Raw genomic sequence first — 13897 nt, forward strand, 5'->3', positions numbered from 1 at the left:
ATCAAGAGGTTGTAAAATATTGAATCACAAAAACTGTGAGGAAGCGAATTACACTGTGCAATGCTGTGTTGATTGGTGTATGAAAAACTTGAATAGTATTCAATGTGAGCCTCTTCACAGTTATGCAAACAAGATGTGGCATTTATATGCTCAAGATTTTAAGACATCATTAAAGGAGATGACAAAACAATGGCGCACAGATGGTCTCGAGGCATCATTTGAAAGTCCTTCAGCGCATCCGGAGTTTGTTCATGGATAGGGTCTCAGTCTCGCCTTAATTGTGTGCTTTTGTTTGTCAGAATTGCCGGTATAAATACTATTTGATATGCCTGCTTGCTACCATTCTGCATTCCACTGGATAACATGAAACAATAATCTAAATATTTTTGTGCACCCTGTTCAGCTGAAAATTTGATGTTAAACCATGGGCTGTTGGCAGTTTTAAAAAGCTCGACCGAAGGATACCTACCATCAACCATAAATGTTTTTACATTCATTCAGCGGGATGTTTTAACTGATTCTAATCCCATGCCTCACGTTGACTTGAATATTTGTTATCCAGATACTTTGAAGTGGCACTAGCCAAATAGATTTTCACTTTATGTTCAGTGTCTTTTTTACACTTAAATGCTTCCAATAATTTCATGCTTGCAATGAATAGTACGAGGGCTCCCACTTCAGACGTTGACAAAAATATTACTCATCTGTACTATTCATCACTACTAGTTACTGGAAACATAAGTTTGTTTTGTCCCTGTTGTATTAGGGTTTCAGACCGCAGTTCTTTTATAGGACAGTTTTTGCATTGTTACGTCTTCAGAATCAATATTTTTATTTGTTTGAGGCATATAATTTCAAGGTATATAGATTTTTGACCACCATGTTCAATTCTTCCATCCTTGTGCTACTTCTTGATCTGTTCTAAGTCTTTATTCCTTCCCAGCTTCATCAAGCATTAAGAAAATGTGTCCTGAACCTGCTGTCCCAGTAAATGCATTAGCAAAACTCCTTTCTGAGAGGTATCATCGATTCTGTAAAGCTATTTCCCTCTTCTGCCACTGCACACCAGCATTACCTGATGACCAGGGAGTATATCAAAGGGCACAAATGCAAGTTAACTCACAGAGCCTTTTCTCATCTGTTAGCTCCCCAGTGCTCCTCTATTCCCTTCATATTATTTCTTTCTCGAGACCCAGATGTCCACAATGGTTCGCTTCCACTTTACCACTTTCTCAGCAATAAAACTTGCAAGCTTACACTGACAATTATAAGCAAAATTTTGAGTTAGGAATATTTAAGTGTGCCACTTATGGCATCCTGCTGATATGAATGTGCCCAGGGGAACATTATTATTATGCGATGAGTGTTAATCGACTGAGTTTTAATTGGTTGGATGATCTTAGAAAAAAAAAAAAAAAAAAAAAAAAAAAAAAAAACCCAGAGGAACAGACGACACTCAATTACAATGACTCAGTCAGACATGGAAAGAAATTGTTTACACAGCTGGTCCCTAAGTAATGTAAGCAAGCATCTTGGGTTCACATAACTGGGCATATTTAGTAATAAAATAATAAATGGGACAGTCCGACACACTCATTACATACATGTCGGGCAGGAAAATAGTGTGGGATCATTTCGAGAGGGTAGAGGACGACCCCAGGAAGGTGACGTGCAAACTCAGAATGCAAACATTTACAATAAGCACTGCTTGTCACTTGAAACATGTAAGTAGCCTAACACAAGCTATGTAACTCGGCCACTCGCTCTAACGTTCTCCTTGCTGGTTGCTGGACACATTCGGAATCATTACTGCTTTTGCTAGTGTTCACAGACGGCTGGCTTCGTGTGTGCACTTGTAAAGTTTATATTTTAAAAGGCTCATTATGCCTCTGTAATATAGCTCAGTATTAACAAATTTTCATCTCCATTGTAAACAAAAAATACACAGTTCAGGCTGAAAAATACCAAAATACAATATTTAATTGGAAATATATATGTAACACTGTGGTTGAGCCTCTTGGTCAATTATAAGCTGATTGGATGTTCTTTGAAAATACATGGCAAGTCAGTTTGTTTAAATAATTTGAGCTTCTATCATCACTCAGTCAAAAGGTATCACTGTTGAAGTTTGGTGTTATCTCTCCACAGGAAAACAGCAGCCTCACAAAGTGATTCTGCTGGCACTAATTAGATATAAAGTAAACACTCGCACTTATATTTCCTAATTATCACAAAAATAACACCACTGTACCATGCCACATCCGACACACAGACAAGCACAAGCACACACACACACTCAGCTACAAGCATATGCCCACCTGCCTCTGCTTGGCTTACTTTCAAACTAAACTTTTCACAGTCATATAATTTTTCAGTAAAAGTCTGTGAAAAAAAAAAAAAAAAAAAATCTGTGGTTCTCCTTTTCTCCCTCACAACACCCATCCCCAGCACCACATCTCTCTTTTCTGTTGCTCAACCCTTCCCTACACCCAAATTCGTCTGATGTCGATGTGTCGTGACTGTCTGCCAAGTGCAGTAATTACAGTACAGCAGTAGGAGCTGAGCAATAGAGAGAGAAGCAGCATATCAAACATGACTGCACAGGGCAACGGGTGTAAAAACTCATTCTCTGAACTATGGGCTGCTGCATGCCACAGAGCACCAGACCAACATCTATTACCGCCTTCATCTCTCCTTACGTATTTACTTAAGAGTTTATTAATATCATACAGCAACACAGAAGTGTAAAAAGTATATATATATAAAATGGGGTACAGGTTTTATCTCTGACTAGCCCACTTATTACACATTTCCTCAGCATACATCAATTAGATGTAGTCCATTGATAAAAAGATGAGCACCGTGAGGCACCTAGTGATTTCAGACACCTACATGCCCACTTTATGTCTAAAAATGCTGAGATGTCGCACATTGACTCAGACAAACTCACTCACACATACACACACACATAAACATACACATACACACACTTGTTGATGTATTGCCTATTACACTGCAATGACAGTACTGGCTGTGGGCCCAGAGCAGTGGATAGTTTATGATGTTGGAAATAATAGGCACGGTTAAAAATAACTTTATTATCAAATGCACCTCAGAGACAACAGTGACGTAGGCAAACGGGGCAGACTCTCTGACAACAGATGAAGGAGAGCACATGCTACTCAGACAAGGTGGGCAGCTGTGGGAGGGGTTACAACAGTACATACAGGCGGAAGCTTAGCCAGCTGTTTAAACGTAACGGCCACTGAAATAAAGTTGTCATCTAATACACTGAGAGGTGGACACGGATGGTTTCGCAGTGACAGTATTGTTGCATTTTTGTCATGCTAAAATATACCTGAAAAACCACATAGAAACACATTAGTCTTTGTATTACAAAAATGCATGCATAGATGAGGGTAAGCAGGGCTATGGTCAAGCTATTTGTAACATTTTTCTTTTCACGATGGTACTACAGACTACAGGTCTGCCACTATTGCCTACCAGCCTTAAACTGTGATAAGTCTCATTTATGGTCACTCAATAATGGATGGCCAATCATTGACCCCCCTTGGACACATATTGCCAAATTAACCAAAGAGTGTTATTACTGAGCAGAGCTCCTTGCCAGTGGCTGGTAAAAAGGCAGAAATTCGAGGGTTTTTCAGAATTGGTTTATTCAGTGACAGTTATCGCAATAATGCATGTGTTTGGGATATACCGAGGACATAAATGGATACTTGAGACCTGCATTATGCAATTTGAGTACTCTGATAAGTTTATTTTAATTTGCTCATAGCCATTATTTCATCATACACACCGACTATAAGTCTGTGAACCTATAAGCAGGTCTGACTGTCCTTTCCTGAGACCTGCAGTGACTGTGGGTGTAGCAATATAAAAATATGGAGGCTGGGTAAAGATTCATATTCTCATTCTTCATTCATATATGACTTTTCCTTAAGGATGCAGTATGCCCGGAGACTAAAAAACAACACATACACAACTCTGCAGGGGGAAGGCTAATCAATAGCCTCTGGAGAGGGACTGGAGATGAAGTGTTCATTTCTCTAAAGCTACAATAATGACCTAATACCTCCACTTCTAGGTCCACAGGGATTTGTGTGCTTTTTTGTGTGTTTTTATATACACGTGCCTATGGGTGGATAAGTGTGTGTGTGTGTGTGTGTGTGTGTGTGTGTGTGTGTGTGTGTTTGTGTGTGTGTGTGTGTTTGTGTGTGTGAGAGAGAGTGTGTGTCTGTGCGCGCGTGTGTATTTGCCTGCATGTGAAATTGCGGTCCTTCAATCTAATAGCCAGCAGAGAAAAATGATTTCCCCATTTCTCAGGGGCAGTGAATTAAGAGCTGTTGTGTCCAATGCCTTTCACAAAGCACACCCACCACTCGGAACCGGAAAAAACACTCTGGAAAGCGAAGATTATAGATAAAAGAGTGAACGCATAATGCAAGAAAAGGCAAAGTACAGCATGTGCAGCAGTGTGCATTAAAAAACTGACCTCACTGTGTACTTGGCCCTGCCACTGAACCAGATGTTTACCACATAAACATCTGAGTACCTTCAGGGGAGATATAATGAGGGCAGCAGTGTGTGTAAGACACAAAACAGCTGTTTGCTGCCACAAATGGATTCATACAGTATAAACATACATGTTAGGAAAGATTTAACCACTTTGTGCATTTACCTTCATATACTCATGCGGTGAATCCCCGTAAAACATGAGTCTGAGCGTCAGTCATGGAGACACCACAGTAAAAGTCCAAGTGTTGATATTGAGCAGGTTGTTTCTAAATTCTACATATTGTATGTGAGGTAAATACTACTGTGTCCAATCTAACTCATAGTAGCCCACATTTCTAGTGTTGGTTGTATTTATGCAGTCAGTACACGCTTCACTATTAACATCAATTTGCAGTCACATGACAACAAAAATCTAGTTATTTTAGATAGGATATCATGAGAACCGATAGTTCGGTACCAAGTCGATGCCAAAATATGGAAAATGTCATGGTACAGTGCTGTAGGTACCACAGACGTCGTAGGTACTTGTGACAGCGTAATGACCATACAGCATCCTAGTCTGACATCAGACTGGAAAAAAAGAAGAAGGCCAGCACAGTTAACAGTTAAGGAAAAGCAGCAGCAAGTGTAGGTGCAGCAACAGGTCCGCCATGACTTGTGAAAAAAATAAACAAATAAAAAATAAAATAAAAAAAACATAAAAAGACTGGTGTATGAAGACATTTTGTATTTGATGCAGATTATCAGGGACAAGTTACAGATAACGGGAAGCCACTATGCAAACAGTGCCACAGGAGGAAACCGACTTTTCTACACAGCTCAGAGACAGACATCTGGACATGTACACAGAATTCAGGGTGAGTGAGTTTCAGTTGTTAACGTCATGACAACATGCCCTCTAAATGTTCGTATGCTGAAATGTGTCCGTTATTGTTTGTGAATTGTGACAGCTGACATCTGTTCTGCAAGGCTCCACGCACAACCTTCACAAAAGGTTAATTTTAGCTTGTTTAGGCTAAAATAGTGATGGCTCGTAATGTGAGCCGAGAGTTCACAACATTAGCAGGCTACAGCCATCACTGTGCTGTCTGTTAAAATATAACGCTGACTTTTTAAATTAATATTATCACACTGTTGTCTGTCAACTTGTTAATCTTTTTAAGCTTGCACACTGACTATATGGATGGATGTGTGTGTGTGTGTGTGTGTGTGTGTGTGTGTGTGTGTGTGTGTGTGTGTGTGTGTGTGTGTGTGTTAGCCTCTGATGTTTTTCATTTTTGCTGTGGTATTGAATTTGGTGTCGAGACTTGTGGCATGTCATTGGAGTTATTACCAACTACCAAAGTTCTGGTACTGTGACATCCCTAAATGCTACACCAGTGCCTTGCTATAAGAAAACTACAAAGCTTACTATAGAGAAGCCAAACAGTATTTATGATGAATCACCTACAGATTACTGTTTATTTGAATGTGGATGTAGTAAAAATGCTCTTGTTTCATACTAAAAATGTAAAACACTTTCTTTTATTACATATGCGTCTCAGTGTCCACAAAAATCTTTTCGCTGTGTTTAATCTATTAGTTTTCCAAACAGTTGTTTGTGTACTAAATCAACTGGCGTATTGTTCACTAAAATGCAGCTCACAAAGCCTGTATAGGATACTGGAATAGTGCCTGCGTTTCCATTTTTGATCCAAAGCACTGTCATTTTTTGGAGCGTGGTCAGCATCATTACCCAGTGCCCCTCCTTCTCTCACTAACACACACACACACACACACACACACACACACACACACACACACACACACACACACACACACACACTAACATCTGCATACCTCTCCTCCATTTTTCAGTTTCCTCCACTGCCTCCCATTCCCATGCACACACCATTTATTCTACTTTCCATCACCCTATATTCTTTGGAAAATTAATACGCAAGTCAGAGGGGTTGTCATGGAGACCTAGTCCCATGAGAGGTTAAGAGCTTGTGTTTCACAGTTGGGCTTGACTCGCCTATCTTAAGAGGTTGATCTAGATGAAAAGTGAGTAATGAGTGGCCTTGCCAGTCTTGGTATTAAACTTACATACATCATGATATACGTATGTTTGATTCCCGTCTCTGGATAATTAACAGACCTCCTGTACGATGGGGTCAAATTCCTTGGGCTGTGAGAAAAATATGCAAAAGCACAGACATAAGTAGGACAGACACACACCGTGTGTGTGTGAGATGAATAGTTACAATGATAAATAAACCAGTCATAATTGTTAAACATTGGGGTCTAGTACTGTCTACAAAACAGATACAGAACCTATGTTCAAGTAAATCAAGTAGGTTGAGCTAGTTTATACCTAAATCTATTACCATAGCAATAACAATGGATTGCAAATTCATATAAGAGTTGGCCCTGAAGCTAAAAATGTACCAATTAAACCAAACAAAACAGTACAGTCAAAAAAGTGTTTGCCAGATTTACAGAGTATTGGAGCAATTCAGAGTTCCACTGAAGCTAATATTGGTTTATAGTGTAGCTGTTAGGGAAAAATGTGTGCCTTCATTTTGCTAAAGGCTTTAGAAGATGCCTTTGTGCCAGACACAGGCAGCCAGCTGCAATAGCTCTACCTTTGGCAATGGGAGGCAAAAAACACATGCATATCTCTTTCTCTCTCTCTCTCTCTCTCTCTCTCACACACACACACACACACACACACACACAACAGTCAAATACACATGCAAACCACACTATACCCACACACACAGCTCCCATTGGTGTATGGGAGAAAGTAATTAGTAGGAATAATTCATTGGAGCATCTCCTCTCATCTCTCCCTCGGTGGTGTCACTACCCTTAGCCAATGGTGATTACCTGTCGCTCTCTTAAACTTCAGGGGACATTTGCTGTGTGTGTGTGTGTCTGTGTCTGTGTGTGTGTGTGTGTGTGTGTGTGTGTGTGTGTGTATGAAAATGTTTTTGAGTGAGTATGTGCATACAGACTCCTTATTATTGCCGTATTAGTAGTTAGTAAAGTAGAGTAGTTGTATTGAAACAGGAGGAAGTGGAAATGTTCTGATATGCAAAGGTGGTCAAGATCTGTTTCTTGCTGAAACTTGCTTCATATCACCATATTACTTTGTATTTGCATTTTCTTGGCTTTATGGGCATTCTTTAGGATATGAATATTTAACCATGAGTCTAATTATGATGCATAAAAGCTGGAAAAGAGAGAATAAAATATCTTGTACAATGATAACTCACATTTACATAGAAGGAACAGTCCCAGATTGAGGTGGCAGATTTTGTGTAAAAATGTTCTTTAGAAGAAGCACTTCTAAGTCGAGAAAAGCTTCGAGGGAGAAATGGGAGAGAAAGCGCGAGGGAAGAATCAGTGATGAAAAACAGGGGAAATAAAGCAGCAGGAAAATCAATCAAGCAGCACTTCCAAAAAAGTTGTTATGTTTGTCCACTATAATGTGATTGAGATGTGGTTTTAAAAAGAATACAAAACTATATAATAATAAGCTTGCCTGAGCACAAAACATCCATTAATTTAATAAACAAGTCATTTCAGTGTGTACAGGTATAATAGTTTAGTATAATATTATATTAAAGGTACAATAGTTTCAGATTAGTTTGGTGCTATTCAGGGTTAAATTAGATGCTTGTGTAATTCTCACACACCCCTTTGGGACAATATAGACCCCCACTGACATATTCTGACGTACACAGACTAAGTGTTGAGGCATTTGTTAATCTTGTAAACATCCTTTCACTGATCTCTCATTAATTCAGCCCAGAGGATGACAAGGAGAAGAAGAGATAAAGAAAGAGGGAGAGAGAGAGAGAGAGAGAGAGAGAGGAGAGAGAGAGACGCATGCATTGGAAATTCAGTCAATTAAACACTAGTGTAAAGGCAGCTCTTTCCTCTCTTTTACCAATATGCTGATGCAAATCATGCTAATCTCTTCTCTCAGAGGCTGCTTTTGAAACAATTTGCAAGGCAAGGGCCATATATCTGCATATTATAATTATTATTCAAAATACTTTGTGTTCCATGTGTTTGTGACCTCTTTTTTTAAGCAATGAAGATCTGTGGGTCCTAAAGCCAGCCTTTGATTCAAGGTACAGTTCACAGTTAACACGCTGAAGAGTAGTGATATCCATGCAAAGACAACACAATAACTAAAGCTACAAAAACACACAGGGCTCTACAGTGCAAAGTTTCACTTGACTTTTTTCAACTAAAAATAGATGTGTGCGTACTCAGTATATGGTACTCCTAAACATATTTAGGAAAATAAAAAAAGTATTTTAAAATTCAGCCCAAGCAGCCACTTACACGGTCAGTGTGCTAAACCAATGTTGTCCGTTGAAAAAAAAAAACATCAGGTAATCCACTTGTCAGCACAGTCCTACTGTGCAGCGCTGGCTGAAGTGAAAGCGGGCCAGACAACCTCCCAACAAAAGCAGCATCTCACTGCATGAGCCAGGACGAATTAGCAAGTGACAGTAAAATATTCATTGTGTGCCGTGGTGACGGACTGAGTTCAGACACTTGCGAAAAAAGTAAGCATAGATATTACCCCCAGAATAACTACACACAAAATGGGGTGCAGTGGGTGTCACTACTAAGGAAACAAACCTAAATGGCTGTGAATTCTATAAGCAGCATAAGAGATAGCACTTTTTTTTTTTACATTTTTTACATTGGTTCATATATTTCAATTAACTATTTTTGTTTACTGATTTAGTGTTTGCTGTTCTACAGTGTGACAGTCTCTTGGCAAAACATTTACATAATTCTACTTTGAGAAGATGCTATAGCACAAGAAAAAAATATAGTATTCATATGTATAAACATTCATTCAACAGTGCATCTACAGGCCAGTCTGGAAGAGCACACAAATCAGAGCAGACATGGAGACAGATGGTGATTTTACACCAGCATGGGAAAAGAAATGGCTCTTTAACATCAAACCTTTGCACATTACTTTGAAACCAGCTGGCCAGTCACAAAAAGGGATAGTGAGTCTGGGGAAGCAGCCAGACTCTTAAGCAGAGGTGCCGGAGAAATGGTGAACCAGGCAAGATGGAGAGCAGCCCTTCCTTTCTACGATATCTGCATAATTACAATTTAATTTGCATGTTCTGGAAGATAGTGACAAAGGCAAAAGGCAGGCAGACTGACGGAGAGAGAGAGAGACAAGTGTGCAAACAAATATTTGAGCCTTATTCTAGAGGGGTATTAATCAATTTATCCACTTCTTAACTTAAAACTAAGCCTGTAACACCAACATAGGAAATAACTAGTTATCAGTCCATTAAAGCACGTAACAACTATTATCCTTCCTCTCTTTTCGTCCCTCTCCACTTTCTGAGCTTCTGTACGCCTTTTACTTTCCAGCTTATCTGCCCTTGTACTTGCTATCTCCTCACCCTCATCTCCTCACTCTCTGCACCCGGCAACTGAAGTGACTTTGCATAATTACTGAATGTAAATGCCAGCCGATGGTTGAAGCTGAACAACACTGAGAGAGCTGATGGTGTGTCTGATGAAGCTAGTAATGTCCTGGTTGGTGCCTGGGGGCGATGGCTGCCACGGCACATGCTGATGTGTTTCAACACATTCATTCAATATCTCTGATTAAGATGTTGATATCCAAATATACAGTAAGTATTTCATGATTACCATGAATATGAATCAATACACATTTTTCTAAAATATTTTAATGTTTGCTCTAACAACTGTGAATACTAGAAAGCATATTAAGGGCATATTTCAATGTGCTTTAGCAATATACCTAACGCTGAAAGAATAATCACTGCCCAAAATTAATTGGAAGCATACTGGGCAAGTGATTCATAAAATTTCAAATACTTGATCAAAAGTTATGTGACAAGTAGATAGAAAAATAGTTATTGTATGTACATTATCATTTCCCATGACAGTGCAGATTAATACGCTCTAAGTGTGCTTTTATTCAGTAAAATGCATCTCCATTTTCAAGGTCTGAGTGGTATTCAGTTGTGTTAATGACCCATCACACCTCATTTTCATCATTTCATCTGCTTTGGGAGGAGGTAAGTGGTGTTGCCTCAGGTGAAGCACCACTTCACTTTTACATCTGATCTCCATAAAGCCAACACTGCATACTCTGGACTGTCAGCTTCTAAAAAATGAGCATAGACGGGCCTTAGTAAGGAAACCTGACTACGAAGGATTGTGCTCTCTTAAACTTTAAGTGAAAATCAGTAGGTCAAGATACAAGCTCTGCTTTGAAATACAAATTAATCAGCGAAGACACTAATTCTTTATGCTGATGTAAATGAACACATCTTGGCAAGCACTTTGCTCAAAATTGCCTCTTAAGACATTCAGGAGCAGCACTGCTGAATTATTGCCGTCACGGATGTCAAATTTATGTCTGTTGATATGAACTTTCATGATCAAAGTGACAAACACTAACTTGTTGTTGAAGACAGAACAAGCACACCTGCTGAGAGAAAGCAGCACTTGCTTCTCGTTGCCTCACTAATTCAGCAATGTCTGTCAATACACCAGGACAGAGAACACAGGTGGTGTTGTGCATCAGTCACTTGGGTTGGGTTCCTAGACTCCAAAATGTGGAAAAAGGCTTAGACGGTTAAGGTTCAGCGCAACAAAAAAGTGTGTGTGTCTTTGACTTTAGCTGAATTTGAGGTAGATATAAATTCACTCAAGCCAAGTGGCACTTCTGTAGTTAGATTTTTCTTTGGAGGATGATCCTTTATAACATAAGATTGGACAAGCTAAACTCCCATCCTCTATTACTGGGACAGAGCCAATTCCACCAGAGACTATTCTAGTATGACAATATTGCTCTGGCCTTTAAATTCATATTTATTTATCATGAGTAGAATGTATCTGTCGCCAAGAAAAAAAAACAATAATATGACAAAGAATCACAACATTAGCGCTAGAAATTCCCCCCGATCGATCGGCTGGGTGTGGAATTAACCGGTTTTCAGCTTGATCAGTCATGATCAATGATAAGTGTCGAATAAAGTCTGAGTCGTTCACATTTACACTCATGCGCCACACAAGGGTTCATGTCGTGTACAGAGCTGCACGCGCTCACATACATACGTAATCAGCGTGATGTTTTTCACCTGATACAAAATTCAATCTGTAATACCTATAAAGCCAAAGTACACCGTGGAGAAAAACCATGCAAACATACGGAAAAACCAACTTAGCCAAACAAACTTAGTCACCTAATGCATTAGAACCCAGCTGAACATGTCCAACTTGAAGCTAGCAAAGGCAAAGTGGCTAAAACTAGTGCCACGCCGATCACCTAACCTGTGCAAGAGGGCCACCACGCTGAACTGCTGCTGCTGCTGCTGCGGCTTGCACTCATGCGTGTCCATGCCGTCAGCGGTGCTACTGTGCCTTGGAAAATCAATCATCAATAATAAATCATCCAGCGTTAATGAGCGGTGCCACAAGTCACACAAGAGTTTTACAACTCTTCGCCAGAAAGCAGTCACGTGGTTCTTGTTTACCCTCGTTCAGTCAGAGAGAGAGAGAGAGAGAGAGAGAGACCTTAAAATAGAATTGTCCATTATGGAATCTCGCCATGTCTCCCTATCTTCCAACCAAAAAAAATGAAGTCATCACACATTTTACAAGAAGATAATAAAAAATGTTTTACATGTGAAAGCATCCTCATGTGATCATTTCCATTTTGTAGCCAGTAAACCGTTTAACCAAAAATAAACATTTTTGCCTTCATTAAATCATCAAATCAATCAAATGATGTTTAACTTTTTGTCAAAGTTTCTTCTGTGGGAATGCAGGATCTGGAGGCAGAAACAACCATGTGAAGTAACAGAGGTAATAGGATCATGGCTGTCCATCTGGCCTCATCCCAACACGCCACAGGCTATAAATAACACTTCACCAGTTAATGCCATTGATTTACTAATTCTGTCCCTACTACAAAGAAAATTTAGTGTGCTTATGCAACCAAAACAAATGGTCATCTCCTGTTTTAAAGTTATTTTGGAGACAATTTGAACTCATTTAAGTTAATGTTTTAATGATTTTTGCAATAATGATCATATTCTGGAGCACTTGATCTAATTTTTTTCACAATAACAAATGTGTAGCTTACTACTTTCTGTTGCTAAGTGATTCATCACAATAGTGACAGTGTTGTCGCTAGGCTTTTATATCTGCTGATTTAAACACAAGGACTAATGAGGGGGGACATCTTTCCTAATAAGTGTCCTTTGGCCACAAGAAGTGTTTATCTCTTACACATTTCATCAAAAAGTTTTGTAGAATGCATTTAAGAAATGTGTAAAATTATAAACATTTCTGAACATATAGTCTGCTAGTATACAGAAACATCAGTACAGTCTACTGATGTTTCTGTAGATCAAGGTACTTTTAAATTGTGTGTTGTTATACGGCCCATTCCCTTCTTATACTTTGTTGTAAAACACAGTGCTGGAGGTATAGCAGCTGTCAGAAACACCCCGTTGAAACACTGGAAATTATTTGAGACACTATGGAGCGGCACAAACAAATAGATAACCACCAGCAGATCCATGCTGACAGCGAGTGACAGCAAGTGATATAAGTGGCGCTGCACCAGTTTAAACAATGGCTATTTGTTTCTATTTTAGTGATTTAAAAAAATATATGATTTAGGCATTTGGTTTTTATGGTTGAATATTAAGTGAAAAGAAACACGGCATGATGGGGTTCTCTGTTGAGATTTGATCTCTGTATATAGTAAATACTGTATGATACTACAAAATATTACAAGAAACCCTTAAAAGAAGAAATCTGACCCATAATTTCTTCAGCTTGAATGTGTACTGTGCAGCTGTATTTAACAGCAAATTAGGACAATTTGGTAAAACTCAATAACAGACAAGGGCTTAGGCTGACACATATACAACCATCTCAATACAATAAGACACCAAGCAACTTAAAAAATAAATGATTATTGATTTTTCATGTTATAGGAAAATGGGAGTTTCTTTTACTGCTCACCTAAAAGCAATTCTTGGTGTACCTCCCACTCTGTCAGTTTTTCTTATATGAGCAAACAGAAATACAACAATTTTAAATTTGAATGTTAAGCAATGTTCAGAATATCTGTTATAACCTGAATATGAGAAATGAGCAACATAAGATATGAGGTGTTCATTAAATATTCATCAGTGAAGCCCTGAAGTAACAATAATGTCATTTCAAATGTGTTTGTTTCACAAAATCATTTAGTTAGTTATGTGGAGAAGGAGAAATTATCTTGAACAGCAGTAGAAAACTCTGCCAAACATACAAAGCACAAAACTACAGA

The 13897-nt window shown here is 38.9% G+C and overlaps 1 protein-coding gene across 2 annotated transcripts in view; it reads right to left on the reverse strand.

Annotated features, from left to right (window-relative positions):
• shank3a (SH3 and multiple ankyrin repeat domains 3a) overlaps nucleotides 1–12059 on the reverse strand; it is a 170001-nt gene extending 157942 nt beyond the window's left edge. For both annotated transcript variants that reach the window (XM_087173063.1, XM_023402819.2), the window contains exon 1: nucleotides 11884–12059. The gene's annotated coding sequence lies outside the window, so the exon portion shown is untranslated. The remainder of the gene's footprint in view (nucleotides 1–11883) is intronic.
• Nucleotides 12060–13897: the final 1838 nt, after the last annotated feature.

The sequence above is a fragment of the Seriola lalandi genome, unplaced genomic scaffold (genome assembly GCF_002814215.2).
Source record: "Seriola lalandi dorsalis isolate HSWRI2012SDOR001 ecotype SW California unplaced genomic scaffold, Sedor1 jcf7180002054029, whole genome shotgun sequence".
NCBI lineage: Eukaryota > Metazoa > Chordata > Actinopteri > Carangiformes > Carangidae > Seriola > Seriola lalandi.